Source organism: Myxine glutinosa, chromosome 5 (genome assembly GCF_964187855.1).
Source record: "Myxine glutinosa chromosome 5, kmMyxGlut1.1, whole genome shotgun sequence".
Lineage (NCBI taxonomy): Eukaryota > Metazoa > Chordata > Myxini > Myxiniformes > Myxinidae > Myxine > Myxine glutinosa.
In genome coordinates, this window is record NC_136265.1 from 185,002,329 (window position 1) to 185,026,516 (window position 24,188).

General features: G+C 42.3%; 1 protein-coding gene and 1 long non-coding RNA gene across 9 annotated transcripts in view; one reads left to right on the forward strand and one right to left on the reverse strand.

Moving 5' to 3' along the window:
* The window catches only part of LOC137413498 (neurexin-1-like), a 1,626,023-nt gene that overhangs the window by 95,727 nt on the left and 1,506,108 nt on the right, over nt 1–24,188 (forward strand). The window lies entirely within an intron of this gene.
* On the reverse strand, nt 18,924–20,001 carry LOC137426602 (uncharacterized). The gene is made up of 2 exons (XR_010984378.2): nt 19,929–20,001; nt 18,924–19,225 (listed from the first exon to the last, which is right to left on the reverse strand). It is a non-coding gene; the product is annotated as an uncharacterized LOC137426602 (long non-coding RNA).

Sequence of the window (24,188 nt, forward strand, 5' to 3'; positions counted from 1 at the left end):
AATGCGAATGGTTCGGTGGATGTGTGGAGTATGGTTGCGAGAGAGGAAGACAAATGATGAATTTCAAAAGATGATGGGAATAGAGCCTGTGATTGATGCTGTGAAGAGAAACAGGTTGAGATGGTTTGGTCATGTGTTTAGGAAGGATGAAAGTGACTGGTTGAGAAGAGTGATGGAAATGAATGTGGAAGGAAGTAGAGGATGGGGAAGACCAAGAAAGACTTGGCTAAAGGTGGTGGAAGAAGAAATGCGGGCAAGGGGGTTAACAAGGGGAGATGCAGAAAATAGTGCAAAATGGAGAAGATTGTCATGGGGACCCAAAGGCTAACCCTCGCTCTTGCAGGGAAAATGGCCTTAAAATGCCTGTTGGTTGTTTGTTTTGGGGTTGACTCAGCCTGTCATCCTTCCGATGTCGGCAAATTGAGTACCAGTTAACTGGTAATTTCCTGTGTGTCGCAAGAGGCGACTAATAGGGTTGGCAGCAGGAAGGGCATCCGGCCATAAAACATTGCTTCAAAAAAAAGGGGACCACGGTGCCCAAAAAAGGCCAACCCCCGCTGGCTCTCCGGCTGGCTCTCCTGGGGAAAATGGCCTCTAAAGGTGGCTTTCTCTGTCTTTCTGCGTTTTTCTCTTTTTCTCTAGCTTTCCCTTTCTCTGGCCTTGCCTTTCGCTTTTTCTTTCTTTCTCTCTTTCTTTTTGTCTTTCTTTCTTTTTATAGGCTTCTATTTCTCTCCTTATCTTCATCTCTCTCTTTCCTTATCTCTGTCTCACCACACTGTTGAGTAGAGATATCTATGTTAAAAAAATACAACACAACTATAACTTTACACTATTTTCCTGTTTCTTATTTCTTTCTACTTTGTTCCTGTCCATGATTTGGTCATGTCGGAGGTTTTTAACTTTGGTGTAGAATATTTTGAAGCTGGCAGGAGAGCTCAAAGGCAGCACATTTGCTTTTTAACTGCTTAGTCTGGGTTTGATTCTTAATCGAACTATCAACTCACCTTGATGCTTTACAGGCAGTTATGGAATGGGCGTGGTTTCCTTCAAATGCATCTTAAGCTGGGTGTTCCATCTGCTAACATTTGTTGGTGGACGTTAACGTTCCCAGAGCGTCAGAGTGTGTTTCACAAGAGAAAGACAGAGGTTGCCACTTCCCACCGTGTCTATGAGTATGTTGCTATTATTGTGTGCTGGCACCCTGGCAAAATTACAAATCCCTGCCAAGAGTTGGTTCTCAGCCACATAAACGTTCATGATTTGTAATGGGGGCCTTGCAACTCCTTCAAGGAGCTTGGGACAGTAAATATCATCGAATAGTTTCCTTTTAATGGTGGAATAGCTGTAATACACTGAAATAATGTCATTATTAAATCTTAATTCAGAATTCGTCTTAAATCTCTTCCATGGGCATAAGCAATTTTTTTAAAGAAATGTGTATACGAGTACATGTCAAACTTTTGAGTATGTGGCGCATATCTCTCTCTCTCTCTCTCTCTCTCTCTCTCCCTCTGTCTCTGTCTCTGTCTCTGTCTCTCTCTCTCTCTCTCTCTCTCTCTCTCTCTCTCTCTATATATATATATCGTAAAGTTTCACCATCTCATAAAGTCATGTTAAAATTGTGAAATATTTTCCCTTTTTTGATTACAGCAAATTATGAGTATATTACTTTGGTAGAATATGGCAATCAAGGATTTTCATGGTTTCCTTGACTTGCCATGATGACAAAATGAAACATTTTGCAAGTTTTCATATCGTAGTATGAATGGTAATGAGCAAGTATGTCACTTCTATTCATACTATTTTGTTTACACATCCTTTATTTCTCTTTATGACTATTTTTTAAGCCACAACTGTGACGTGCTCTGAATGTGGTCATTTGAAGTGAGAAATCCTAACCTGAAGAGCACTGACAGGGAAAACTGCCATGGTTTCTTCCTTAGAATTGGTAACTATGGATAACTAGACTGGCAACATTGATGCCGGTGATGTTTACAACTGCCAGTGCAAAGTCTTTCTCAAAGATACGAGCAAGTGATCAGGTCGGCAAGTTCGTCCATCACAATAAGTCTCTTGTAAACTATTCTGCTTCACTCCAGCAATGGGTTTCCTGCCGCCATAAAAGTGTGCACCTGCCGTTCTTGCACCAGACTCCATTCATGTGTTTAATTGCTCACAACCCTCCGTGATTAATTTACTGGACTTCACAATGAGATGAATGCTCAAAGCAAGTTGATGTTTGAGACTGTTCGAACAATACACGGGGTGGTATGAATTCTGGATGTATGATTCCCATCTTGCTGCTGCCAGGTGCAGTCATGGTAAGTTATGGTGATGTGCATCATTAAGGTCATGCAACCATCTCAGTTAATGGCAGCCATACAGGAAAGGAAATGGTTGTTGAGTTGGCACCTATGTCTGATCTCCGTTTACCCAACATGACAGAGAACTGTTGTGCCTGAACTCCTGAATTAGTATTCTAGCGTCGTATAATTTTCTTGAAACAACCAGTTATAGGCAGCAGCTGTTGATTCTGTTGAATCCTCCAATAACGTCGTAATATTATTCAGGTGATACATATCTTTTCAACTTTTTGATTTAATTTAACCTTTCAGTTACATAGCATCAACTTATAAAACGGAGAGGATGGATATGATGGTGGTGTTTCTTGTGAACTCAGGACCTTAGAATCCCAAGCCCGCCACCCCAACCATGAGGCCAACACCAGGTGATGTGATGGTGGTAAAGGGCTTTCAACGTATGTAATTGTTGTCTTTAAATTACATTAAAAAAGGAGATCAAACTGAAGAATTGTTTTTCCTTACCAACAGCCGTTTTGGTTGAATTGACAAACCCCAAACCAGGCAGGGATCATTTATAACCAAATGTTATATATTGCTGTCAGGGAAATCCTTTTCTTCTGTGAAAAATAACTTTGTTGCACAAGTTACTATGAATATAGTTTCTACTTATTCTTTAATGGTTTTTTTTTTTGCTTCCCATTGTTAACACGAACGTGGAGTTTCATTAAGAAGATGAGAACCAGGTGAAGTATTTATCAAAACAACAACAAATTATATATTTGGTGCAGAAAACATGGTTTATGGTCTTGTTTTGTTGAATTACTGTGAGTTCAGTGGTTTATTAATCATTCCCATATTCCTTTTGTTGATGCTGATGGTGTTGGTACTCTCTGCTGCAGTCAGGAAACCTCTGTTATATTCTTGGAAATCAACAAAGGACATCAAGATTTGGTCTCCTTTGTTAATAACTAAACAAAAATTTAAATATAGATGGTAAATTGTGAATAGTAAGGACAAAAAAATAGTGTCCGAGCCATTGCTGCACGATTTGTGATGAATAAGCATGGGTCGCCCCACAAACGCATTGTCTATTTCCTTATTATACCACCGCTAACAGGACACAGCTTTGCGGTTTGGAATGAAGATGATAATAGTCCACTCTCCAACCTGCAGCAACACCATGACGTCACTGTCCTAATATTCTATACTGCAACCCCTCTGTGTGAATGAAGCCTCTGGCAAGGGTTCAAAATCCCACAAGCAGAGAAAATAGCATGGCCGCGGATGTGTTTCACAATATTAGCGCTCACCGTCACAGAATAATGCTTAAAATCAGCATATGTAGTTGGCAAGTTTGTTATATTCACCAAGTGCATATAAATTGGCATGTCGTGTTTCTTTTCAATTTTGAAAATACATTTTTCAATAATCCAGCTTGATTGTCTTGCTTGCGTAACTGGGTGATTTGAATTGTTCATTCACTTCTGTCTGAGATTGCAAAATTCTGAGCAACACCAAAGGTATTTAAAGACCTCAACTGAAACCCTTCTTGAACAATGATGATTGAAGAATACAACACCCAGCCACAAAATGTTATTGGGTGTCCTGTACTCTTTATTCCCCCAACCCATCCTAACCGCCCCCATCCCCCAAAAAATTAGTAAATAAAATTATGTGTACTTTTACCAGATAGGAATGCAAGTCCTGGTTTTATTTGATCAACATCGGTATGTACTGTATATGTTTCTCTTCCTACAACTACTCATAACAGTACTTCCCAGTATTTCAGCAATCCTCTTTTGGAGGATCAGATTCTCCACACTGCTTATAAACATTCTTGGGCAAAACTACTTACATGGAAGTATAATTATTTTATTATCGCTCAATTTTTTTTTTTTTTTTTTTTTTTTTTTTAATCGCTCAATGGTTGGACAATACAAAAACTCATGTAAGGATTTTATTACCGGAGGTTATGTTTTCATCTATGTCTGTCTGTGAGATTGACAGATTCGGACAAAATTTTGGGGGCAGGTTGGTGTGTGACGAGGACGAATTGATTCAATTCTGGTGAAGATCCGCGTCTAGATCCTGTTACGGATTCGTCACTTCCGTTGTTGTGGTGTTCATCCACTGTAAACATTGTTTACTATTTTCAAGGGAAATTTCAAGTTTACAAGGGAAATAGAGATTACTATTTTCAAAAGGTAAAAAAGTTAATGTTTTAAATGAAACCGGAACCGGACGACGACGAAGAAGAAGAGGACGAGAAGGCGGAGCGAGTGGAGTCGGACAAGAAGCCTAGCTGCTTCGAGGTCTGGAGCAAACGTTGACGAACGGAGGTCACTAGCGAACTTCGGGTTTCCCGGGAAAGGGATTCTTGCGACAGAGTTGTTATCGCTGTGACAGATCAACCTGCGTGTCAGGTTTTGGCGGTTGATTCCGAGGAGAATCGTCGTCGTGCCGTTATGCCTCGAGAACGGGCCGTCGGCCATTTTGACTCGCGTGTTTTGCGCATCGCGCAAGGTTTTTCGCTTCGCTTCAACCATTTTCACCGCATCCAGACGTTTATCTTGTGTGTGTGTGTGTGTGTGTGTGTGTGTAACGTGGATTTTGAAGGTAAATCTGCTGTTCGCCGGTTTGGAGCCGTGAAACGTCCATACCCGAGGGTGTGATTTCTCAGTCGCCTGGAGGGCGCCTTTGGATTTCCCAGTCGCCTTGAGGGCGCCTTTGCGCAGCTTTGGCCGCGTGACTGTGACTGTCATCCGAACGGGATTCTGGTCTCGATTGGACATCGTTCTGAGATCGCTGGAGCGGATCGACTTTGGCTTGAAACCGGAACCAACTTTGGCTTGAAGCCGGGAATCGAGACATTGGGAATGTTCTTCTTTTCGCTTACTTGGAGCACAGTGAGTTTTATTGTACGGACCTGATGGTACCATCATAGGAAATATATATTGGTTGTACAATTGATTACTATTGTTGTTGTACTGTTATTCTTGTGCGATTTTAATACAATACTTGTTTGTTGGTAACAATTGGTGTGGTTTCACCATTGATCTTTGACATACAGAATAACACATCTTTCTGCCGTGACTCCTCTCGGGGCTCGGAGGTACACCGTGACCAGGGGGTTTGGGGAGGAGCACGTAACAGTAATTGGGGGCTCGTCTTTGCTGACAAAATTCCTAACATCCTCGCCCGGGATTAAATTCCCTAACACTCGTCTGGGATAGAAATCCCTAACATTCCCAAAATTCCCAAATTTGGAATTGTTCTAACATTTCCAAATTTTTCAAAAAAAAAAAAAAAATTGAATTTTTTTGTGTGAAGGTTAACAGGTGTTAACTGATAGTCACCATGGTGTTTGACGTAGAAAAGTTTGCGGCATCCCCTAATGAGGCACAGTTCCAAGCGTTAAAAAGATCGGAACTCTTGATATTGGCCAAATATTTTAACTTGGAGGTCCCAGCTCATATGAAGAAAGCAGAGATGCAGACATTGGTGGTAGAATCTCTGGTGGGACAAGGAAAATGAAAAGAGGTAGCCTTGGATTGGTTACCCGAGGAAAAAGAAAATGTGGAGCTCCGGAAAATGGAGATGCAACTGCAGAGCCAGGAAAGGTTAAAGCAGAGGAAAGGAAAGCAGAAAAGGAAAGAGCAGAACAGGAACGAGAACTCAAGGAAAGAAGAGCAAAACAGGAACGAGAACTCGAGGAGACAAGAGCATAGGAAAGGAGAGCTGAAAGAGAACTCGAGGAAAGAAGAGTAGAACAGGAACGAGAACTCGAGGAGAGAAGAGCAGAGGAAAGGAGAGCTGAAGAAGAAAGAAGAGCAGAGGAGAGAGCAGAGGAAAGGAGAGTCGAAAGGGAGTTAAAGGAACGTGACATGGAGTATCAGAAGGAACTTAAACTCAAGGGCTGGAATTAATGGGAGAACGGAGAGAAGTAGTATCCATGCCGGCTAGTTCGACAACTAGTCAGAACACTTGGGATGTTGGTAGGCATGTGAGGCTGGTTCCACCCTTCAATGAAAAGGAGGTAGCCAAGTTTGTTTTTTTTACACTTTGAGAAAGTGGCTCAAATGCTAAAATGACCTGTGGGGTCCTGGACTATGTTAGTGCAAAGTGTTTTGGTGGGTAAAGCTCAAGATATCTATTCGGCCTTACCGATTGACCAATGTGCAGATTATGAGAAAGTGAAGAAAGCCATTCTCAAAGCCTATGAATTGGTCCCTGAAGCTTAACCGACAAAAATTCAGGAATGCCAGGAAGACGGAGAGTGAGACCCATGTGGAGTTTGCCAGAATAAAGGAAACAATGTTTGATAGGTGGTGTGACTCGAAGGAGATTGGGAAAGACTTCAACCTGTTACGACAATTGATCTTGGTGGAGGAATTCAAACAGTGTGTCCACGTGGACATTAAAGTACATCTGGATGAAAAGAAAGTACCAGAGTTGTATGAGGCAGCAACCGTGGCAGATGACTATGCCTTGATACACAGGATGGGGTTCCACAAACCTAACTTTCCACCTAGAGTTAGCCAGGGGAGTTATGGTAAATCAGGTGCGGAGAACAAATATTCATGCAGGCGGCCTAGAGATGACTATGCGGACAAATCTGATACCGCGACTTTTAGGGATCAGAAGACTACAGTTCCAAGACAGACCTATCTTCCGGGTGGCTCGAGGCAGACCACGAGTTTTTCCTCCGGGCCTACTTGCGCTTTTTGCAAGAAACCTGGGCATTTGATGTCCCAATGTTACGCCCTGAAAAGGAAAAATCAGGAGCGGAGTCAGACTAGTACCACTCCGAATGCATTGGCCAATGCGAGAAATCGTCCTTGGAGGACAGTGCCTTGTGAATGTTCCCATGCCAAAGTTACGGCTTCACAGAACGACCTTGTTCAAGAGGGTTACAAACCTTTTATTTCAGAGGGGTTTGTGTCACTGGATGGAGACTTAACGAACCAGAGACCTGTTAGGGTATTGAGGGACACAGGAGCACATCAATCTTTGATGCTTGAAGGCATTTTGCCATTGTCAGAGAAGACGGCAACTGGTGTTAGTGTTCTTTTACAGGGGGTTGGTGGCTATGTTAAAGCTCCACTTCATGTCATCCATTTGAAGTCTGATTTGGTGTCAGGACCGGTCACCGTAGGTTTACAAGCCACTCTACCTGTAGAGGGAATCTCTTTTATTATCGGGAATGATTTGGCCGGTGGTCGAGTTTCTGGTAACCCAATGTTGGTTGAAAAGCCCAGTATGGAAAATAACACCGCACATCTAGAGCAGGAGATTCCGGGTATCTTTCCATCTTGTGCAGTGACTCGTGCAATGGGTAGGAAGCACTCTGAAGAGAAGGAGAAGGTACTGACATCACGCTTTGCACAGGCACTTCTTGTCAAGTACCCTGAAACTAAGTGTCAGCACACACAAGTCATGGATGGAGGCAATGTTGGCAAGCTCTTTGTAGGTGGACTGAACTTTGACACAAGTGAAGATGTTCTGGACTCTATCTTTGGCAAATATGGACCACTCTTGGAAGTGCTGCTGATAAAAGACAGGGAGACGCAAAAGTCGAGAGGGTTTGGCTTTGTCACGTTTGAAAACACAAAGGACGCCAAAGATGCAGAAAAGGATTTGAATGGCAAGGATTTGGATGGTCGGACCATAACAGTAGAGAAGGCAGGCCATGGGCGTCGAGGGGGCTACAGAGGAGGAAAACCTGGAGGTAGTTTCAGGGGTGGCTATGGCTCCCGGGGTGGGAGTCGTAGTTTTGGTGGCGGCCGCAGTCGTGATTACTACGGAGGCTCCCAGCAGCAGCAGCGCAGTTTTGGCAACTCTCGACGGGATGACTATTACGGTGGTAGCCGAGATGGGGACCGCTACTCACGTGACTACAGCACCTGACTCTACAACTGTGATTATGATTTTTATGATCAAGAGTAGAGTTGGAAGCACTGAGTGCTCAGGAGCAGCCGAGCCAAGATTCCTACACGGATTAACCCGTGAACTCCACGTTCCTAAATGCGTCCATGTAGTGAATAATTCCAGGCCTCACCACCCAACCACCATGAAACCTGGCTCTCAGCTCGGCCTCCTTCAAAAAGTGCTATAGATTTTCTTTGCTTTGGATTCACTGATAACAACCCCTTAACCTTCATTCAAAAAAATGAAAAATAAAAATCAGAGGTTGATGAGATGGAGTTTGGCTTTGCAGGAGTTCAACTTGGAAATTGAGCATGTAAAGGGCAGGGACAATGTCGTTGCTGATGCTTTATCCAGAGTGATCTAACTTTGGAAATTCCTGTAGGTTGTTTGGAAGTTTTGTTGCTTTATTTTGGAGAATATTAATTATTGTTGTTCACGTGAATTGATCTTTTGGGTGTGAGTTTTACTTTTGTTTGTTAAAAGAGTTTTTGCATGCAAAGAAAGTTTTCACTATGTTCCAACTTTCTTTCTTGAGGGGGGGGAAGTGTTACGGATTCGTCACTTCTGTTGTTGTGGTTTTCATCCACTGTAAACATTGTTGGTTCCATGTACTATTATTGTTGTCGTTTAAGGGAAATAGAGATTACTATTTTCAAAAGGTAAAAAAGTTAATGTTTTAAATGAAACCGGAACCGGACGACGACGAAGAAGAAGAGGACGAGAAGGTGGAGCGAGTGGAGTCGGACAAGAATCCTAGCTGCTTCGAGGTCTGGAGCAAACGTTGACGAACGGAGGTCACTAGCGAACTTTGGGTTTCCTGGGAAAGGGATTCTTGCGACAGAGTTGTTATCGCTGTGACAGATCAATCTGCGTGTCAGGTTTTGGCGGTTGAATCCGAGGAGAATCATCGTCGTGCCGTTACGCCTCGAGAACGGGCCGTCGGCCATTTTGACTCACGTGCTTTGCGCATCGCGCAAGGTTTTTCGCTTCGCTTCAACCATTTCACCGCATCCAGACGTTTATCTGGTGTGTGTGTGTGTAACGTGGATTTTGAATGTAAAGGTGCGGTTCGCTGGTTTGGAGCCGTGAAACGCCCATACCCGAGGGTGTGATTTCCCAGTCGCCTTGAGGGCGCCTTGGCGCAGCTTTGGCCGCGTGACTGTGACTGTCATCCCAACGGGATTCTGGTCTCTATTGGACATCGTTCTGACGATCGCTGGAGTGGATCGACTCTGGCTTGAAACTGGAAACAACTTTGGCTTGAAACTGGGAATAGAGACATTGGGAATGTTCTTCTTTTCGCTGACTTGGAGCACAGTGAGTTTTATTGTACGAACCTGATGGTACCATCATAGGAAATATATATTGGTTGTACAATTGATTACTATTGTTGTTGTACTGTTATTCTTGTGTGATTTTAATACAATACTTGTTTGTTGGTAACAATTGGTGTGGTTTCACCATTGATCTTTGACATACAGAATAACACATCTTTCTGCCGTGACTCCTCTCGGGGCTCGGAGGTACACCGTGACCAGGGGGTTTGGGGAGGAGCACGTAACAATCCGGATACGATAAAAATTTTTTTATTTCCTGTCATTCTTCGACTTTGACAGATGGGGCCAATAACGATATATAGCATGACATCTCAAAAAGTTATTGACAGATTATGACAAAACTAGGTGGATGACTTGGTTAGGTGACAAGAACAAGCTGATTAGATTTTGGTTCAGGCCCCGATGCAGATCCGGCCTACCAGTGGGATACAAAACGCAAGATGTTCAGCCTGGTGGAGGGATGCGTTCTACCGAGTGCCGTTCTAGTTTTAACAATATAATTGATGCTTCACTCCGGTCAGATCTTTGTGTGCAATGCATCTTTTGTAAAATATATTGTTACGGATCGCGGATTAGATGTTATTTACCGAGCGGTGGTATTGCCGCGACCTAACAGTTCCCCCGATTCTTCCCCAACTCACCCGATTCCACCCGAACGTTGGCCAAATCGCGCTACGCTAAATCAATGATTGGAAAGGACACAACGACTGGGATAAATGAAATGACGCCAGGGGTACAGTTCTCAAGACCTCCGGAGGAGGGTATAATTAGTGGTGGAGAAAAGGGGTAGATTACAAGGTAGAGTGAGGTAAAAGACATAGAAGATATAGGCACTTACATACAATCTTATCTTAGCCCAGACAGACCACAGACAAACGGAACAAGGCTGACTTACACAGGGATTGATGGCAGGGAAGGACAGGTAGTTCGATAGCACAAGGTGCACCTTGGCTCGGGGACAGGATCAAGCACGGTCCAAGAGATGCAGGGAGGCCTCACAGCGCTCGGAGGTGGCGTCTTTCTTTCTCCAAGCTCAGCGCGCATCTGACGTCACCTCCCTCTTCCTGCGCATGCTCAGCGGGGAGTGACACGCCCTCGGCTGGTTGGCTCCGCCCCAGATGGGACCGGTCCGCCCCCTCATTGGGTGCGGGGGTTACCGGGCTCCGCCCTTGACGAGGAGCTGACAGGGAGCCCCTATGTGGTAACCCCGTCGAGCACATGTTGGATGGCGGCTCGCTGGGAAGGCCTCATGCCCTCCCAACACCCCCTACCAACCAAGCCGGAGTGAGGACGCGCACTCCCTGTGCACGCCGCCGCCGTGCTGTTGTTGTTGTTGTTGTTGCTGAACCGTGAGGAAGAGCTGCGGGGAGGTATTGGGAGGTCCTAAACTTCCTAACGGTGCCATACAATCACATTCTGGTGCAACGAAGGGTCAGAATTAATGGAAACGAATCCTTAACTGACATAGACTAAGAATAACTAGCAAGATGTCCTATAGTTGTCTACGTGAGATGCGGTGGACCTGGATGCGACATTTAATGGGGGGAAATAGGGGGAGGTCGGGTCTACAGAGTGTTGTTTACAGAAAATGGGACTAGGGAATGGGGGATTGGGGATAGTTGGGAAGTATTGAGGAAATAGGGGAATATTTACAAGCGGATATGGATGGATGCAAATCCCATATCCGCAACAATATGCTATATATATAAGCTGAGTCATAAAATTTTAACTGTTCTTGGCAACTTCAATTGCAGAATGATGAGAGCTAAAAAGAATAGTCATGGCTCTGGAAAAGGGGACTTTTGTTCACTTGTGCATGGGAAATTTTTATTCAAATGATACAAGAAAAATCTTTATAGCCTCAAGAGTGCCACTAAAAATCAGTTGTGAATTTAACATTTGCATGCATCAAGGGATAGTTTTATCAATCGCATTTTGATTAAAAGGTAGTTCATTGTTTTTGCCATCCTGTATTCTGTTGGAAATATTGATTCCTCTGTCATCAGCAGGTTGTTTACCCTTTTCTGACTAAACAATGAGCAAGAGTAGCTGGCTTCTTTCATCACTTTGGATGAAATGAGTGCAAGCACTTTCTGCTTTTTAAAAGACATTATACTCTATACCATCTTGTGCCATCCGTCGTTTATTTATAGTCCCTGGTGTTGGGCTAGCGGCTAGGGTGCCGGCTTAGGATCCAAGGATCCTGTGTTCGAATCCCGGTCGATCGCTGAATTAACGCCAGGGGGGTTGACTCAGCCTGTCATCCTTCCGAGGTCGGCTAATTGAGTACCAGTTCACTGGTAATTCCCTGTTTGTCGTTAAAGGCGGCAAAAAGGGTTGGCGTCAGGAAGGGCATCCGGCCGTAAAACATTGCTTCAAATAGGGGACCGAAAAACAACAACAACCACTGTTCCCGAAAAAGGCCAACCCCCGCTTTGCAGGGAAAAATGGCCTCTAAAGGTGTTTTTTTTTTTTTTTAAATACTCTATGACCTGGAGGACATTTGAATGCGCAGTCATTTTGCTGATACCAATGCATCCAAGCAAATGTGGCCCCACATGTCAGGTGTCCCTCCATCGCGGTGAAAGTAATTTAGATAATGAAAATACACAAATTCATGGATCTAATAAAGCATTTGCAAATGAATCTATTAATTAACAACCATCTATTTCTATATCTGTGCAGCGTCCTGTCCTGTCCTGTGTTGTCTTGTCACTGAACTACTTTCTCAAACTTTTATGAAATCGTACCAAACTTCTGGTATGCACATATCTCTCCCGTCGGTATGTCCTAAGGGTATTTTTTTTGAAAAACTTTACAAATTTTATTTTGGAATTTTTTTGGGAAGTTTTTTTTTTCAACTTCAATTGTTTATAAAATGTGATATCACGTATATTACAAATACATTTGTGCAAAATAATTGTTTGAATTATGATTGGTTTAAACCATGACAAAACGGCAATTCGGGTACAGTCATTTATCTATATATCTACATATCTGGGCAGTGTCTGTGTTGTCACTTAACGACTCCCTCAAACTTTTGTTTCCGTGGTTGTGAAGTGTTTTTAATAAGGTTGTGGTGGTTTTCAATCACGTGGTGATGAGGTGTTTTTAAATCACATGGTGGTGAGGTGTTTTGAATTAATTGGTGGTGAGGTATTTATAATTATGTGGTGGTGAGGTGTTTTTAATTATGTGGTGGTGAGGTGTTTAGAATTAGTTGGGGATGAGGTGTTTTGAATTATGTGGTGGTGAGGTGTTTTTAATTACTTGGTGGTGAGGTGTTTTTAAATGACATGGTGGTTAGGTGTTTTTAATTTTGTGGCTGTGAGGTGTTTTTATTATGTGTTTTATGGCTGTGAGGTGTTTTTATTACGTGTTTTATGGCTGTGGGGTGTTTTTAATTTTGTGGTGGTGAGGTGTTTTTATTACGTGTTTTATGGCTGTGAGCTGTTTTTATTACGTGTTTTATGGCTGAGGTGTTTTTAATTTTGTGGTGGTGAGGTGTTTTTATTACGTGTTTTATGGCTGTGAGCTGTTTTTATTACGTGTTTTATGGCTGTGAGGTGTTTTTAATTTTGTGGTGGTGAGGTGTTTTTATTACGTGTTTTATGGCTGTGAGCTGTTTTTATTACGTGTTTTATGGCTGTGAGCTGTTTTTATTACGTGTTTTATGGCTGTGAGCTGTTTTTATTACGTGTTTTATGGCTGTGAGGTGTTTTTATTACGTGTTTTATGGCTGTGAGGTGTTTTTTTTTCGTGGTGGTGAGGTGTTTCTATTACGTGTTTTATGGCTGTGAGGTGTTTTTATTACGTGTTTGATGGCTGTGAGGTGTTTTTATTACGTGTTTGATGGCTGTGAGGTGTTTTCAATTTCGTGGTGGTGAGGTGTTTTTAATTTCGTGGTGGTGAGGTGTTTTTATTACGAGTTTTATTGCTGTGAGGTGTTTTAAATTACTTGGTGGTGAGGTGTTTTGAATTACTTGGTGGTGAGGTGTTTTGAATTACGTGGTGGTGAGGTGTTTTGAATTACGTGGTGGTGAGGTGTTTTGAATTACGTGGTGGTGAGGTGTTTTGAATTACGTGGTGGTGAGGTGTTTTGAATTACGTGGTTGTGAAGTGTTTTTAATAACGTTGTGGTGGTTTTGAATCACGTGGTGGTGAGGTATTTTGAATTATGTGGTGGTGAGGTGTTTTTAAATGATGTGGTGGTGGGTGTTTTTAAATCACATGTTGGTGAGGTGTTTTTAAATCACATGGTGATGAGGTGTTTTGAATTATGTGGTGGTGAGCTGTTTTGAATTACGTGGTGGTGAGGTGTTTTGAATTACGTGGTGGTGAGCTGTTTTGAATTACTTGGTGGTGAGGTGTTTTTAAATGATGTGGTGGTGAGGTGTTTTTATTACGTGTTTTATGGCTGTGAGGTGTTTTTATTCCGTGTTTTATGGCTGTGAGGTGTTTTTATTACGTGTTTTATGGCTTTGAGGTGTTTTTAATTTTGTGGTGGTGGTGTTTTTATTACGTGTTTTATGGCTATGAGGTGTTTTTAATTTTGTGGTGGTGAGGTGTTTTTATTACGTGTTTTATGGCTGTGAGGTGTTTTTATTACCTGTTTTATGGCTATGAGGTGTTTTTAATTTCGTGGTGGTGAGGTGTTTTTATTACGTGTTTTATGGCTGTGAGGTGTTTTTATTACGTGTTTTATGGCTGTGAGGTGTTTTTATGACTGAGGTGGTTTTTTTTCGTGGTGGTGAGGTGTTTCTATTACGTGTTTTATGGCTGTGAGGTGTTTTTATTACGTGTTTGATGGCTGTGAGGTGTTTTTATTACGTGTTTGATGGCTGTGAGGTGTTTTCAATTTCGTGGTGGTGAGGTGTTTTTAATTTCGTGGTGGTGAGGTGTTTTTATTACGAGTTTTATTGCTGTGAGGTGTTTTAAATTACTTGGTGGTGAGGTGTTTTGAATTACTTGGTGGTGAGTGAATTACGTGGTGGTGAGGTGTTTTGAATTACGTGGTGGTGAGGTGTTTTGAATTACGTGGTGGTGAGGTGTTTTGAATTACGTGGTGGTGAGGTGTTTTGAATTACGTGGTTGTGAAGTGTTTTTAATAACGTTGTGGTGGTTTTGAATCACGTGGTGGTGAGGTATTTTGAATTATGTGGTGGTGAGGTGTTTTTATTATGTGTTTTATGGCTGTGAGGTGTTTTTATTACGTGTTTTATGGCTGTGGGGTGTTTTTAATTTTGTGGTGGTGTGTTTTTATTACGTGTTTTATGGCTGTGAGCTGTTTTTATTACGTGTTTTATGGCTGAGGTGTTTTTAATTTTGTGGTGGTGAGGTGTTTTTATTACGTGTTTTATGGCTGTGAGCTGTTTTTATTACGTGTTTTATGGCTGTGAGCTGTTTTTATTACGTGTTTTATGGCTGTGAGGTGTTTTTAATTTTGTGGTGGTGAGGTGTTTTTATTACGTGTTTTATGGCTGTGAGCTGTTTTTATTACGTGTTTTATGGCTGTGAGCTGTTTTTATTACGTGTTTTATGGCTGTGAGCTGTTTTTATTACGTGTTTTATGGCTGTGAGGTGTTTTTATTACGTGTTTTATGGCTGTGAGGTGTTTTTTTTTCGTGGTGGTGAGGTGTTTCTATTACGTGTTTTATGGCTGTGAGGTGTTTTTATTACGTGTTTGATGGCTGTGAGGTGTTTTTATTACGTGTTTGATGGCTGTGAGGTGTTTTCAATTTCGTGGTGGTGAGGTGTTTTTAATTTCGTGGTGGTGAGGTGTTTTTATTACGAGTTTTATTGCTGTGAGGTGTTTTAAATTACTTGGTGGTGAGGTGTTTTGAATTACTTGGTGGTGAGGTATTTTGAATTACGTGGTGGTGAGGTGTTTTGAATTACGTGGTGGTGAGGTGTTTTGAATTACGTGGTGGTGAGGTGTTTTGAATTACGTGGTGGTGAGGTGTTTTGAATTACGTGGTGGTGAGGTGTTTTGAATTACGTGGTTGTGAAGTGTTTTTAATAACGTTGTGGTGGTTTTGAATCACGTGGTGGTGAGGTATTTTGAATTATGTGGTGGTGAGGTGTTTTTAAATGATGTGGTGGTGGGTGTTTTTAAATCACATGTTGGTGAGGTGTTTTTAAATCACATGGTGATGAGGTGTTTTGAATTATGTGGTGGTGAGCTGTTTTGAATTACGTGGTGGTGAGGTGTTTTGAATTACGTGGTGGTGAGCTGTTTTGAATTACTTGGTGGTGAGGTGTTTTTAAATGATGTGGTGGTGAGGTGTTTTTATTACGTGTTTTATGGCTGTGAGGTGTTTTTATTCCGTGTTTTATGGCTGTGAGGTGTTTTTATTACGTGTTTTATGGCTTTGAGGTGTTTTTAATTTTGTGGTGGTGGTGTTTTTATTACGTGTTTTATGGCTATGAGGTGTTTTTAATTTTGTGGTGGTGAGGTGTTTTTATTACGTGTTTTATGGCTGTGAGGTGTTTTTATTACCTGTTTTATGGCTATGAGGTGTTTTTAATTTCGTGGTGGTGAGGTGTTTTTATTACGTGTTTTATGGCTGTGAGGTGTTTTTATTACGTGTTTTATGGCTGTGAGGTGTTTTTATGACTGAGGTGGTTTTTTTTCGTGGTGGTGAGGTGTTTCTATTACGTGTTTTATGGCTGTGAGGTGTTTTTATTACGTGTTTGATGGCTGTGAGGTGTTTTTATTACGTGTTTGATGGCTGTGAGGTGTTTTCAATTTCGTGGTGGTGAGGTGTTTTTAATTTCGTGGTGGTGAGGTGTTTTTATTACGAGTTTTATTGCTGTGAGGTGTTTTAAATTACTTGGTGGTGAGGTGTTTTGAATTACTTGGTGGTGAGTGAATTACGTGGTGGTGAGGTGTTTTGAATTACGTGGTGGTGAGGTGTTTTGAATTACGTGGTGGTGAGGTGTTTTGAATTACGTGGTGGTGAGGTGTTTTGAATTACGTGGTTGTGAAGTGTTTTTAATAACGTTGTGGTGGTTTTGAATCACGTGGTGGTGAGGTATTTTGAATTATGTGGTGGTGAGGTGTTTTTAAATGATGTGGTGGTGGGTGTTTTTAAATCACATGTTGGTGAGGTGTTTTTAAATCACATGGTGATGAGGTGTTTTGAATTATGTGGTGGTGAGCTGTTTTGAATTACGTGGTGGTGAGGTGTTTTGAATTACGTGGTGGTGAGGTGTTTTGAATTACTTGGTGGTGAGGTGTTTTGAATTACCTGGTGGTGAGGTGTTTTGAATTACGTGGTGGTGAGGTGTTTTGAATTACTTGGTGGTGAGGTGTTTTGAATTACGTGGTGGTGAGGTGTTTTGAATTACGTGGTTGTGAAGTGTTTTTAATAACGTTGTGGTGGTGGGTGTTTTTAAATCACATGTTGGTGAGGTGTTTTTAAATCACATGGTGATGAGGTGTTTTGAATTATGTGGTGGTGAGCTGTTTTGAATTACGTGGTGGTGAGGTGTTTTGAATTACGTGGTGGTGAGCTGTTTTGAATTACTTGGTGGTGAGGTGTTTTTAAATGATGTGGTGGTGAGGTGTTTTTATTACGTGTTTTATGGCTGTGAGGTGTTTTTATTCCGTGTTTTATGGCTGTGAGGTGTTTTTATTACGTGTTTTATGGCTTTGAGGTGTTTTTAATTTTGTGGTGGTGAGGTGTTTTTATTACGTGTTTTATGGCTTTGAGGTGTTTTTAATTTTGTGGTGGTGAGGTGTTTTTATTACGTGTTTTATGGCTATGAGGTGTTTTTAATTTTGTGGTGGTGAGGTGTTTTTATTACGTGTTTTATGGCTGTGAGGTGTTTTTATTACATGTTTTATGGCTGTGAGGTGTTTTTAATTTTGTGGTGGTGAGGTGTTTTTATTACGTGTTTTATGGCTATGAGGTGTTTTTAATTTCGTGGTGGTGAGGTGTTTTTATTACGTGTTTTATGGCTGTGAGGTGTTTTTATTACGTGTTTTATGGCTGTGAGGTGTTTTTAATTTTGTGGTGGTGAGGTGTTTTTATTACGTGTTGTATGGCTGTGAGTTGTTTTTAATTTTGTGGTGGTGAGGTGTTTTTATTACGTGTTTTATGGCTGTGAGGTGTTTTTATTACATGTTTTATGGCTATGAGGTGTTTTTAATTTCGTGGTGGTGAGGTGTTTTTATTACGTGTTTTATGGCTGTGAGGTGTTTTTATTACGTGTTTTATGGCTGTGAGGTGTTTTTAATTTCGTTGTGGTGAGGTGTTTTTTTTACGTGTTTTATGGCTGGGAGGTGTTTTTATTACGTGCTTGATGGCTTTGAGGTGTTTTCAATTTCGTGGTGGTGAGGTTTTTAATTTTGTGGTGGTGAGGTGTTTTTATTACGTGTTTTGAATTACTTGGTGGTGAGGTATTTTGAATTACGTGGTGGTGAGGTGTTTTGAATTACTTGGTGGTGAGGTGTTTTGAATTACGTGGTGGTGAGGTGTTTTGAATTACTTGGTGGTGAGGTGTTTTGAATTACTTGGTGGTGAGGTGTTTTGAATTACTTGGTGGTGAGGTGTTTTGAATTACGTGGTGGTGAGGTGTTTTGAATTACTTGGTGGTGAGGTGTTTTGAATTACTTGGTGGTGAGGTGTTTTGAATTACGTGGTGGTGAGGTGTTTTGAATTACGTGGTGGTGAGGTGTTTTGAATTACTTGGTGGTGAGGTGTTTTGAATTACGTGGTGGTGAGGTGTTTTGAATTACTTGGTGGTGAGGTGTTTTGAATTACTTGGTGGTGAGGTGTTTTGAATTACTTGGTGGTGAGGTGTTTTGAATTACGTGGTGGTGAGGTGTTTTGAATTACTTGGTGGTGAGGTGTTTTGAATTACGTGGTGGTGAGGTGTTTTGAATTACTTGGTGGTGAGGTGTAATCGTCCCAAACTTCCAGTCTGCACCTACCCCTCCCCTATGTATGTGCTGAGGGGTTCTTTCTTGAAAAAAAAACATTCAACCTAAATCTTCAACCTAAATTGCCTATAAAAATGTCATATCACAAACACAACAAATACATTTGTGCAAAATAATTGTTTGTATTATGATTGGTGTAAATCATGACCACACAACAACTCAGGTACAGTCATTATCCTCAGCTAAAATAAGCCCGTTCCTCAGTATCGAAGCTAGTTTATACATATATGCACACTCGCACAATATTACACAAACAAACAACAACAACAACAACAACAACAACAACAACAGGCATTTCAAGGCCATTTCCCGTTAGAGCGGGGGTTAGCCTTGCGGGCCCCATTACAATCTTCTCCATTTTGCCCGATTTTCTAATATCACACCAACGAATGACCAAAAATACAAAAGTTCAGTTCATGGATTTATTTAAGGAGACAAGCCTCGTAAAAATGTTTATCGAATCGCCCATCAGGATGGATGAGTGGTAGTCGCCCCCTGTTGGCAAGACCCATGCAGCAAGGGCTGGAGTGCTCCACGAGTGCACGGCTTTTGTTGTGCAGTATATATGCAGACAGCGGAGAACCACCTCCCCCACCCACCATCAGCACTCGTCCATAGGTTAGTAACAAACAAAAAGGAGTCTGAGGTTGAGCTTGAGGTTCTCGATGTGTGGTTTAATGGCATGCATGAATCCATACATGAATTAATTCCTGCAAACATCAATGAGACAACAACTCAATACACCAGCATTACAACTATATCAATATAGTACTAGTAGCACATGTGAATACATCACACAAGATGTAATGTCACATCAGTCCACCTCATATATTCAGTTAGCCTCAGAGACTGCACACTCCCCTCTACTAGTAACTTCAACCATAACAATATAATGAACTACACACACTCAAAGTCATGAGAATCACACATGGCCGAGGAATCCTACATTGGGTTCATGCACTTGATCCATATAAAACTTTATTCCCCAGCCCCCCCCCCCCACCCCCCCCCCCCCAACCCCCTCTGGTAGCACAGCACGACGACGAGATACATCCGGTGAGGGATGCAGTAAGCCCACCCAGTAACATCCACAAGTTCGGCTATGAAGCAAGGAAAATTAACTCCTGCAAACATGTCAGGATAGTCAACTAAAATTATTTTGTAAATCTTAGTTTTTGACTTCTCTACTTTAAATCAGCAAACCAAACAACATTGCAAATTGCAGAGTCCAACATTCATCGTTAGGCCCAAAAACGTGCATCTCCGTGCTGAGTCAGCAAATTACTATTCCACAATCTTTGTCGCCGACAATCAGCAGCAAAAATTTCTCGCCCTTCCACAATTTATACAGGTAATTATACAAGGTAATTATACAATTACCATAGTCATGGTAATTATACAAGTAATACTCACTTGAGAGTACAAGCAAATTATACAATCAATACAAGCCTGAAATTATGACCATGCCTAAAAATGGAGCTTTCCCGATGCAGAATAAAAAGGGCGTGATTTTATGACGCGAACAGATACGTCACTAGTTCCGGTAAAAAAAAAAAAAGAGAAGTTGGAAAGGTGATAACTGATAATATACCGCATCTCATATATATATATTCAGGTATGTAGTCATTGATTGAGATTGATAAATAGGGAATGCCAGAACTTCTATTTTTAACTTCATTTTATAAATTACAGATGTAAGGCCTGTGCAGGGTTCTGCAGGTTTGCAAAAATGCCTGTACACAGGTAAAGTAATTGAGTTCAAGATCCAGTAGAGCAAGTGAAGGGACGGATTAGAAGAGTGCAACAATTTTGGGGGCTGCAGGAGTGATGTGGATTAGGAAAAAAGAGAGGAGTTGATGAGGGGAGGGTCCTATAATATGTTTGACCATTGGATTATAAGATGCAAAAAGAGAATTTCTCTTTCTCTTGTTCTTCATTTTCTGTTTGTTCTTGTTCTCTCTGTTCTCTCTCTTTCTGTCTCTCTTTATTCTCTCACTGTGTTCGCTCTGTTGTTGGTGTTGTCTGGTGTTGGGCTAGCGGCTAGGGTGCCAGCTTACGATACCTAGGATCCTGGGTTCGAATCCCGGTCGATCGCTGAATTAACGCCAGGGGGGTTGACTCAGCCTGTCATGATCGCTGAATTAACGCCAGGGGGGTTGACTCAGCCTGTCATACCTTCCGAGGTCGGCTAATTGAGTACCAGTTCACTGGTAATTCCCTGCTTGTCGTAAAAGGCGACAAACAGGGTTGGCGGCAGGAAGGGCATCCGGCCGTAAAACATTGCTTCAAAAAGGGGACCAACAAAAACAACAACAACCACGGTGCCCGAAAAAGGCCAACCCCCGCTTTGCGGGGAAAAAATGGCCTCTAAAGGTGTTTTTTTTTTTTTTTGTGTTCGCTCTGTTCTCTTTCTCTTGCTTTGTCTCTCTCTCTCTCTCTCTCTCTCTCTCTCTCTCTCTCTCTCTCTCTCTCTCTCTCTCTCTCTCTCTCATCTCTCTCCATCTCTCTCCATCTCTCTCCATCTCTCTCTCTCTCTCTCTCTCACTCTCGCGCTCTCTCTCTCTCTCTCTCCACGCACGTGCGATTGCCAGGTCTGTTGCTCAGTCACTGGCGGTACGTGCTGTGTCTCGTGTTGCTTTTTCCTTTCTTCCTACCTTTTTGGTCCTTTCTGCTGTCCGAGTGTCGGTGTCCCTTTCTATCGTCTTGTCTACTGAGCGAGAGAGGGAGAGACAGCGCGGTTAAAGTTAGCCGCTTTAGGTGGTTAACGGGATTAATTTATTTATTTCCCAGTTATTGTTGTTGTTGTTTTTTTTCATTTATTTCGGCTTTATAAACCTTTGTACCATTTATTGGTTATTTTTTTTTCGTTTAGTTACTTCAAATGGCTAGCAAGAATAGTCGAAGTAATGCCGGTCGTGACGCCGATGAGGGGTTAACAGATGAACACGGCATGTGTTTTGTCCCACCGGAAGATGTCTCGCTGGAGGAGACGCTCCTCGCAATCGGAGAATTGATCGGTTGTGAGAACATTCGGGCAGCGTCCCGAATGCACCACAAGGTGGTTGTTTTCGTTTCACGTGTCCGTTTCGCGCGCATCGTCGTGCAGAACGGACTCACCTTGGGTAATGACCAGTTTGTTCCGGTTTCGCCATGGAACACTCCGGCCTCGAAGGTAATACTATCAAACGTTCTACCGACGCTGTCTAATGAGGAGATTCTTCAGAAGCTGGGTCAGTACGGTACTGTGGTGTCGAGAATTATCCAAGCCTCCATTCGCACCACAGACGGGAAGCTTAAGCATATCGAAACGTTTAGACGGTTTTGTTATGTTGTTTTGAAGGATGGTTTGACGCAATTGAATGTCTCTCTCGTTTTTAAGTCGTCAAAACGTGAGCACAGGATTTTTGCGGCAATGGAGAGGTTGATTTGTTACGGGTGTGGTGTACATGGACACACTCGGCAGTATTGTCCTGATGGGGAGAAAACGTATGCCACAGCAGCTGGACCAGCTCCCCCCGTGACCATTACGGAGGATTCTGTAGATTCGCCTTCAGTGCGGGAATCTACGTCGGACCATCAAGGTACGGCTAAGAGTGGTGCTGATGAGACCCATATGGATGTGCTTCGTGTAAGCGATGAGTCATCCAGTACAGCTGGCCATCGTGCAACCGATGAGTCAGCAAATGTAAGGGAGAAGCCTCTACCTGTAGAGGGAATGATTTGTGAGGAGCAGCAGATTGTAGATGCGGCGTCTCGGAAAAATTTGAAACGGTCACTTGTAAGTGCGAGGAATGAGGACAAAGGTGTTAAAGTGTTGGTGGTGCAGACAGGAAGCAGTTTAAACGATTCAGACAGTCCTTCACATGAAGATCAGCAAGGTGGTGAAACTATGGCTGACATGATACCACCTGCTCAGGATGAAGGGGAACTTTTTCCTGAAGGTTGTAAATCAACCTGCGAAACCGAACAGCCTACTGATGACCATATCAATTCTAATGGGGAATGCAAAATACCCATTACTACTAATAACGACTCCTCCCCCCCCATTGTAATGATGCATGAGGATAAAGAGGATGAAGAACCTAAGGTAGATGGGGATGGAACAGGTGTTTCTGTACAGGTTCAGGAGGAACTCGTTACTAGCGTCACAGAGGGAATTCTAACTACAGAGACACTGATTGGCCATGAGGAACCAGTGGCAATGGTTGACAGCCCCCCCCCCCCCCCCTCAGGAGGAAGAGCAGCCTTTGGAGATCTCAAAAGAAAATATTGTCAGATTTTTGAAGGAAACTTTCAGACAAAGGCATGTACGAATTAAGGATCATTTTCCTAATATCCAGGCCTTCCTTGCAACTGCAAAACCTTTGCTGCAAAGGAGTGAGCATGTGGAAATCTCCGAACCTGACTTTCAGCGGCTGAGGAAATCCATCACGAAGGCAAACAAGGAATTAATTGAGGAAGAGGACTTCACCCCCCAGAAGAATCAACCATGGAACTAAATGTTGTATCCTTAAATATAAATGGGGGTCGTGCCCCCTTACGGAGGGTGCAAACCATTCAAGCGGTTGGAAAAGAAAAGGCTGACATTATTCTCTTACAAGAGACCCACGCTACTAGTGCTCAAGTAGCCGATTGGGGGAAACTTTTTAAAGGGCAATGGTGGCTAAGTGGGTTCCCTACACCTCGGGCCGGTGTTGCCATTTGCCTAAGTCACAAGATTTGTGCTCAACAGGTTTCATTTAAAGAAATCTATAAAGGGCATTTGATCTCCGTAGATTTTCTTTATAATACCCAAAAGATTATAGTAGTGAATGTTTATGCACCGTGTGACCCAATGGAGAGGAAAATTTTCTTTTCCACTCTGCGGGATTTTGTAAAAACTCTGGACCCAACAGCCTTTATCTGTATCGCGGGAGATTTTAATTGCACAATTTGTCCGTCGATTGATAGGAATGGTCATGAGCCTCATGTTGCCTCTACGAAAGCTCTAGAGGATACCATCAACATCTTTCGGTTTAAGGATGTGTGGAGATCACAACACCCACTCTCACGCTGTTATACATGGTGTAGATGCAATGATGGTATTATGTCAATGGCAAGGCTGGACAGATTCTATGTGAACAAGCCAATGTTGAATGTGGTGTCTGTCTCCAAAATTTTACCAACTGGATACACAGACCACAGTTTAATCTCAATGTCCTTTAAGTTACCCTTTCCACCCAGTGGTAGTGCTTACTGGTCTTTGAATACTCGTCTCTTACATGACAAGGAATTTAATGAGGCCTTTCACGTCGTGTGGGAGAAAATTCGCTCCTCCAGACCTGAGTATGATAGTCTCCGGCTGTGGTGGGACATTGCAAAATCCCAAATTAAGAATTTCTGTCAACAATATAGTGCATACACCACCAAAATCCAATCAATATCAATCGATCAGTTAAAATCTGAAATTATATCGTTAGAACAGAATGTTGACGAGGTTGGGAGAGGTGCACGTGACCAACTAATATGGGCAAAGAAAGCAGTGCTGGAGGAAGCGGTACGGCAACGGGCGATGGGTGCCTTGGTCCGAATGCGAATGAGCTATTTAACTCTGGACATGCCAAACAAAGAGTTCTTTAAGTTAGAGTCTTCCCTCAAAAGGTCACAACAAATTCATACTTTACTCACTCCCAA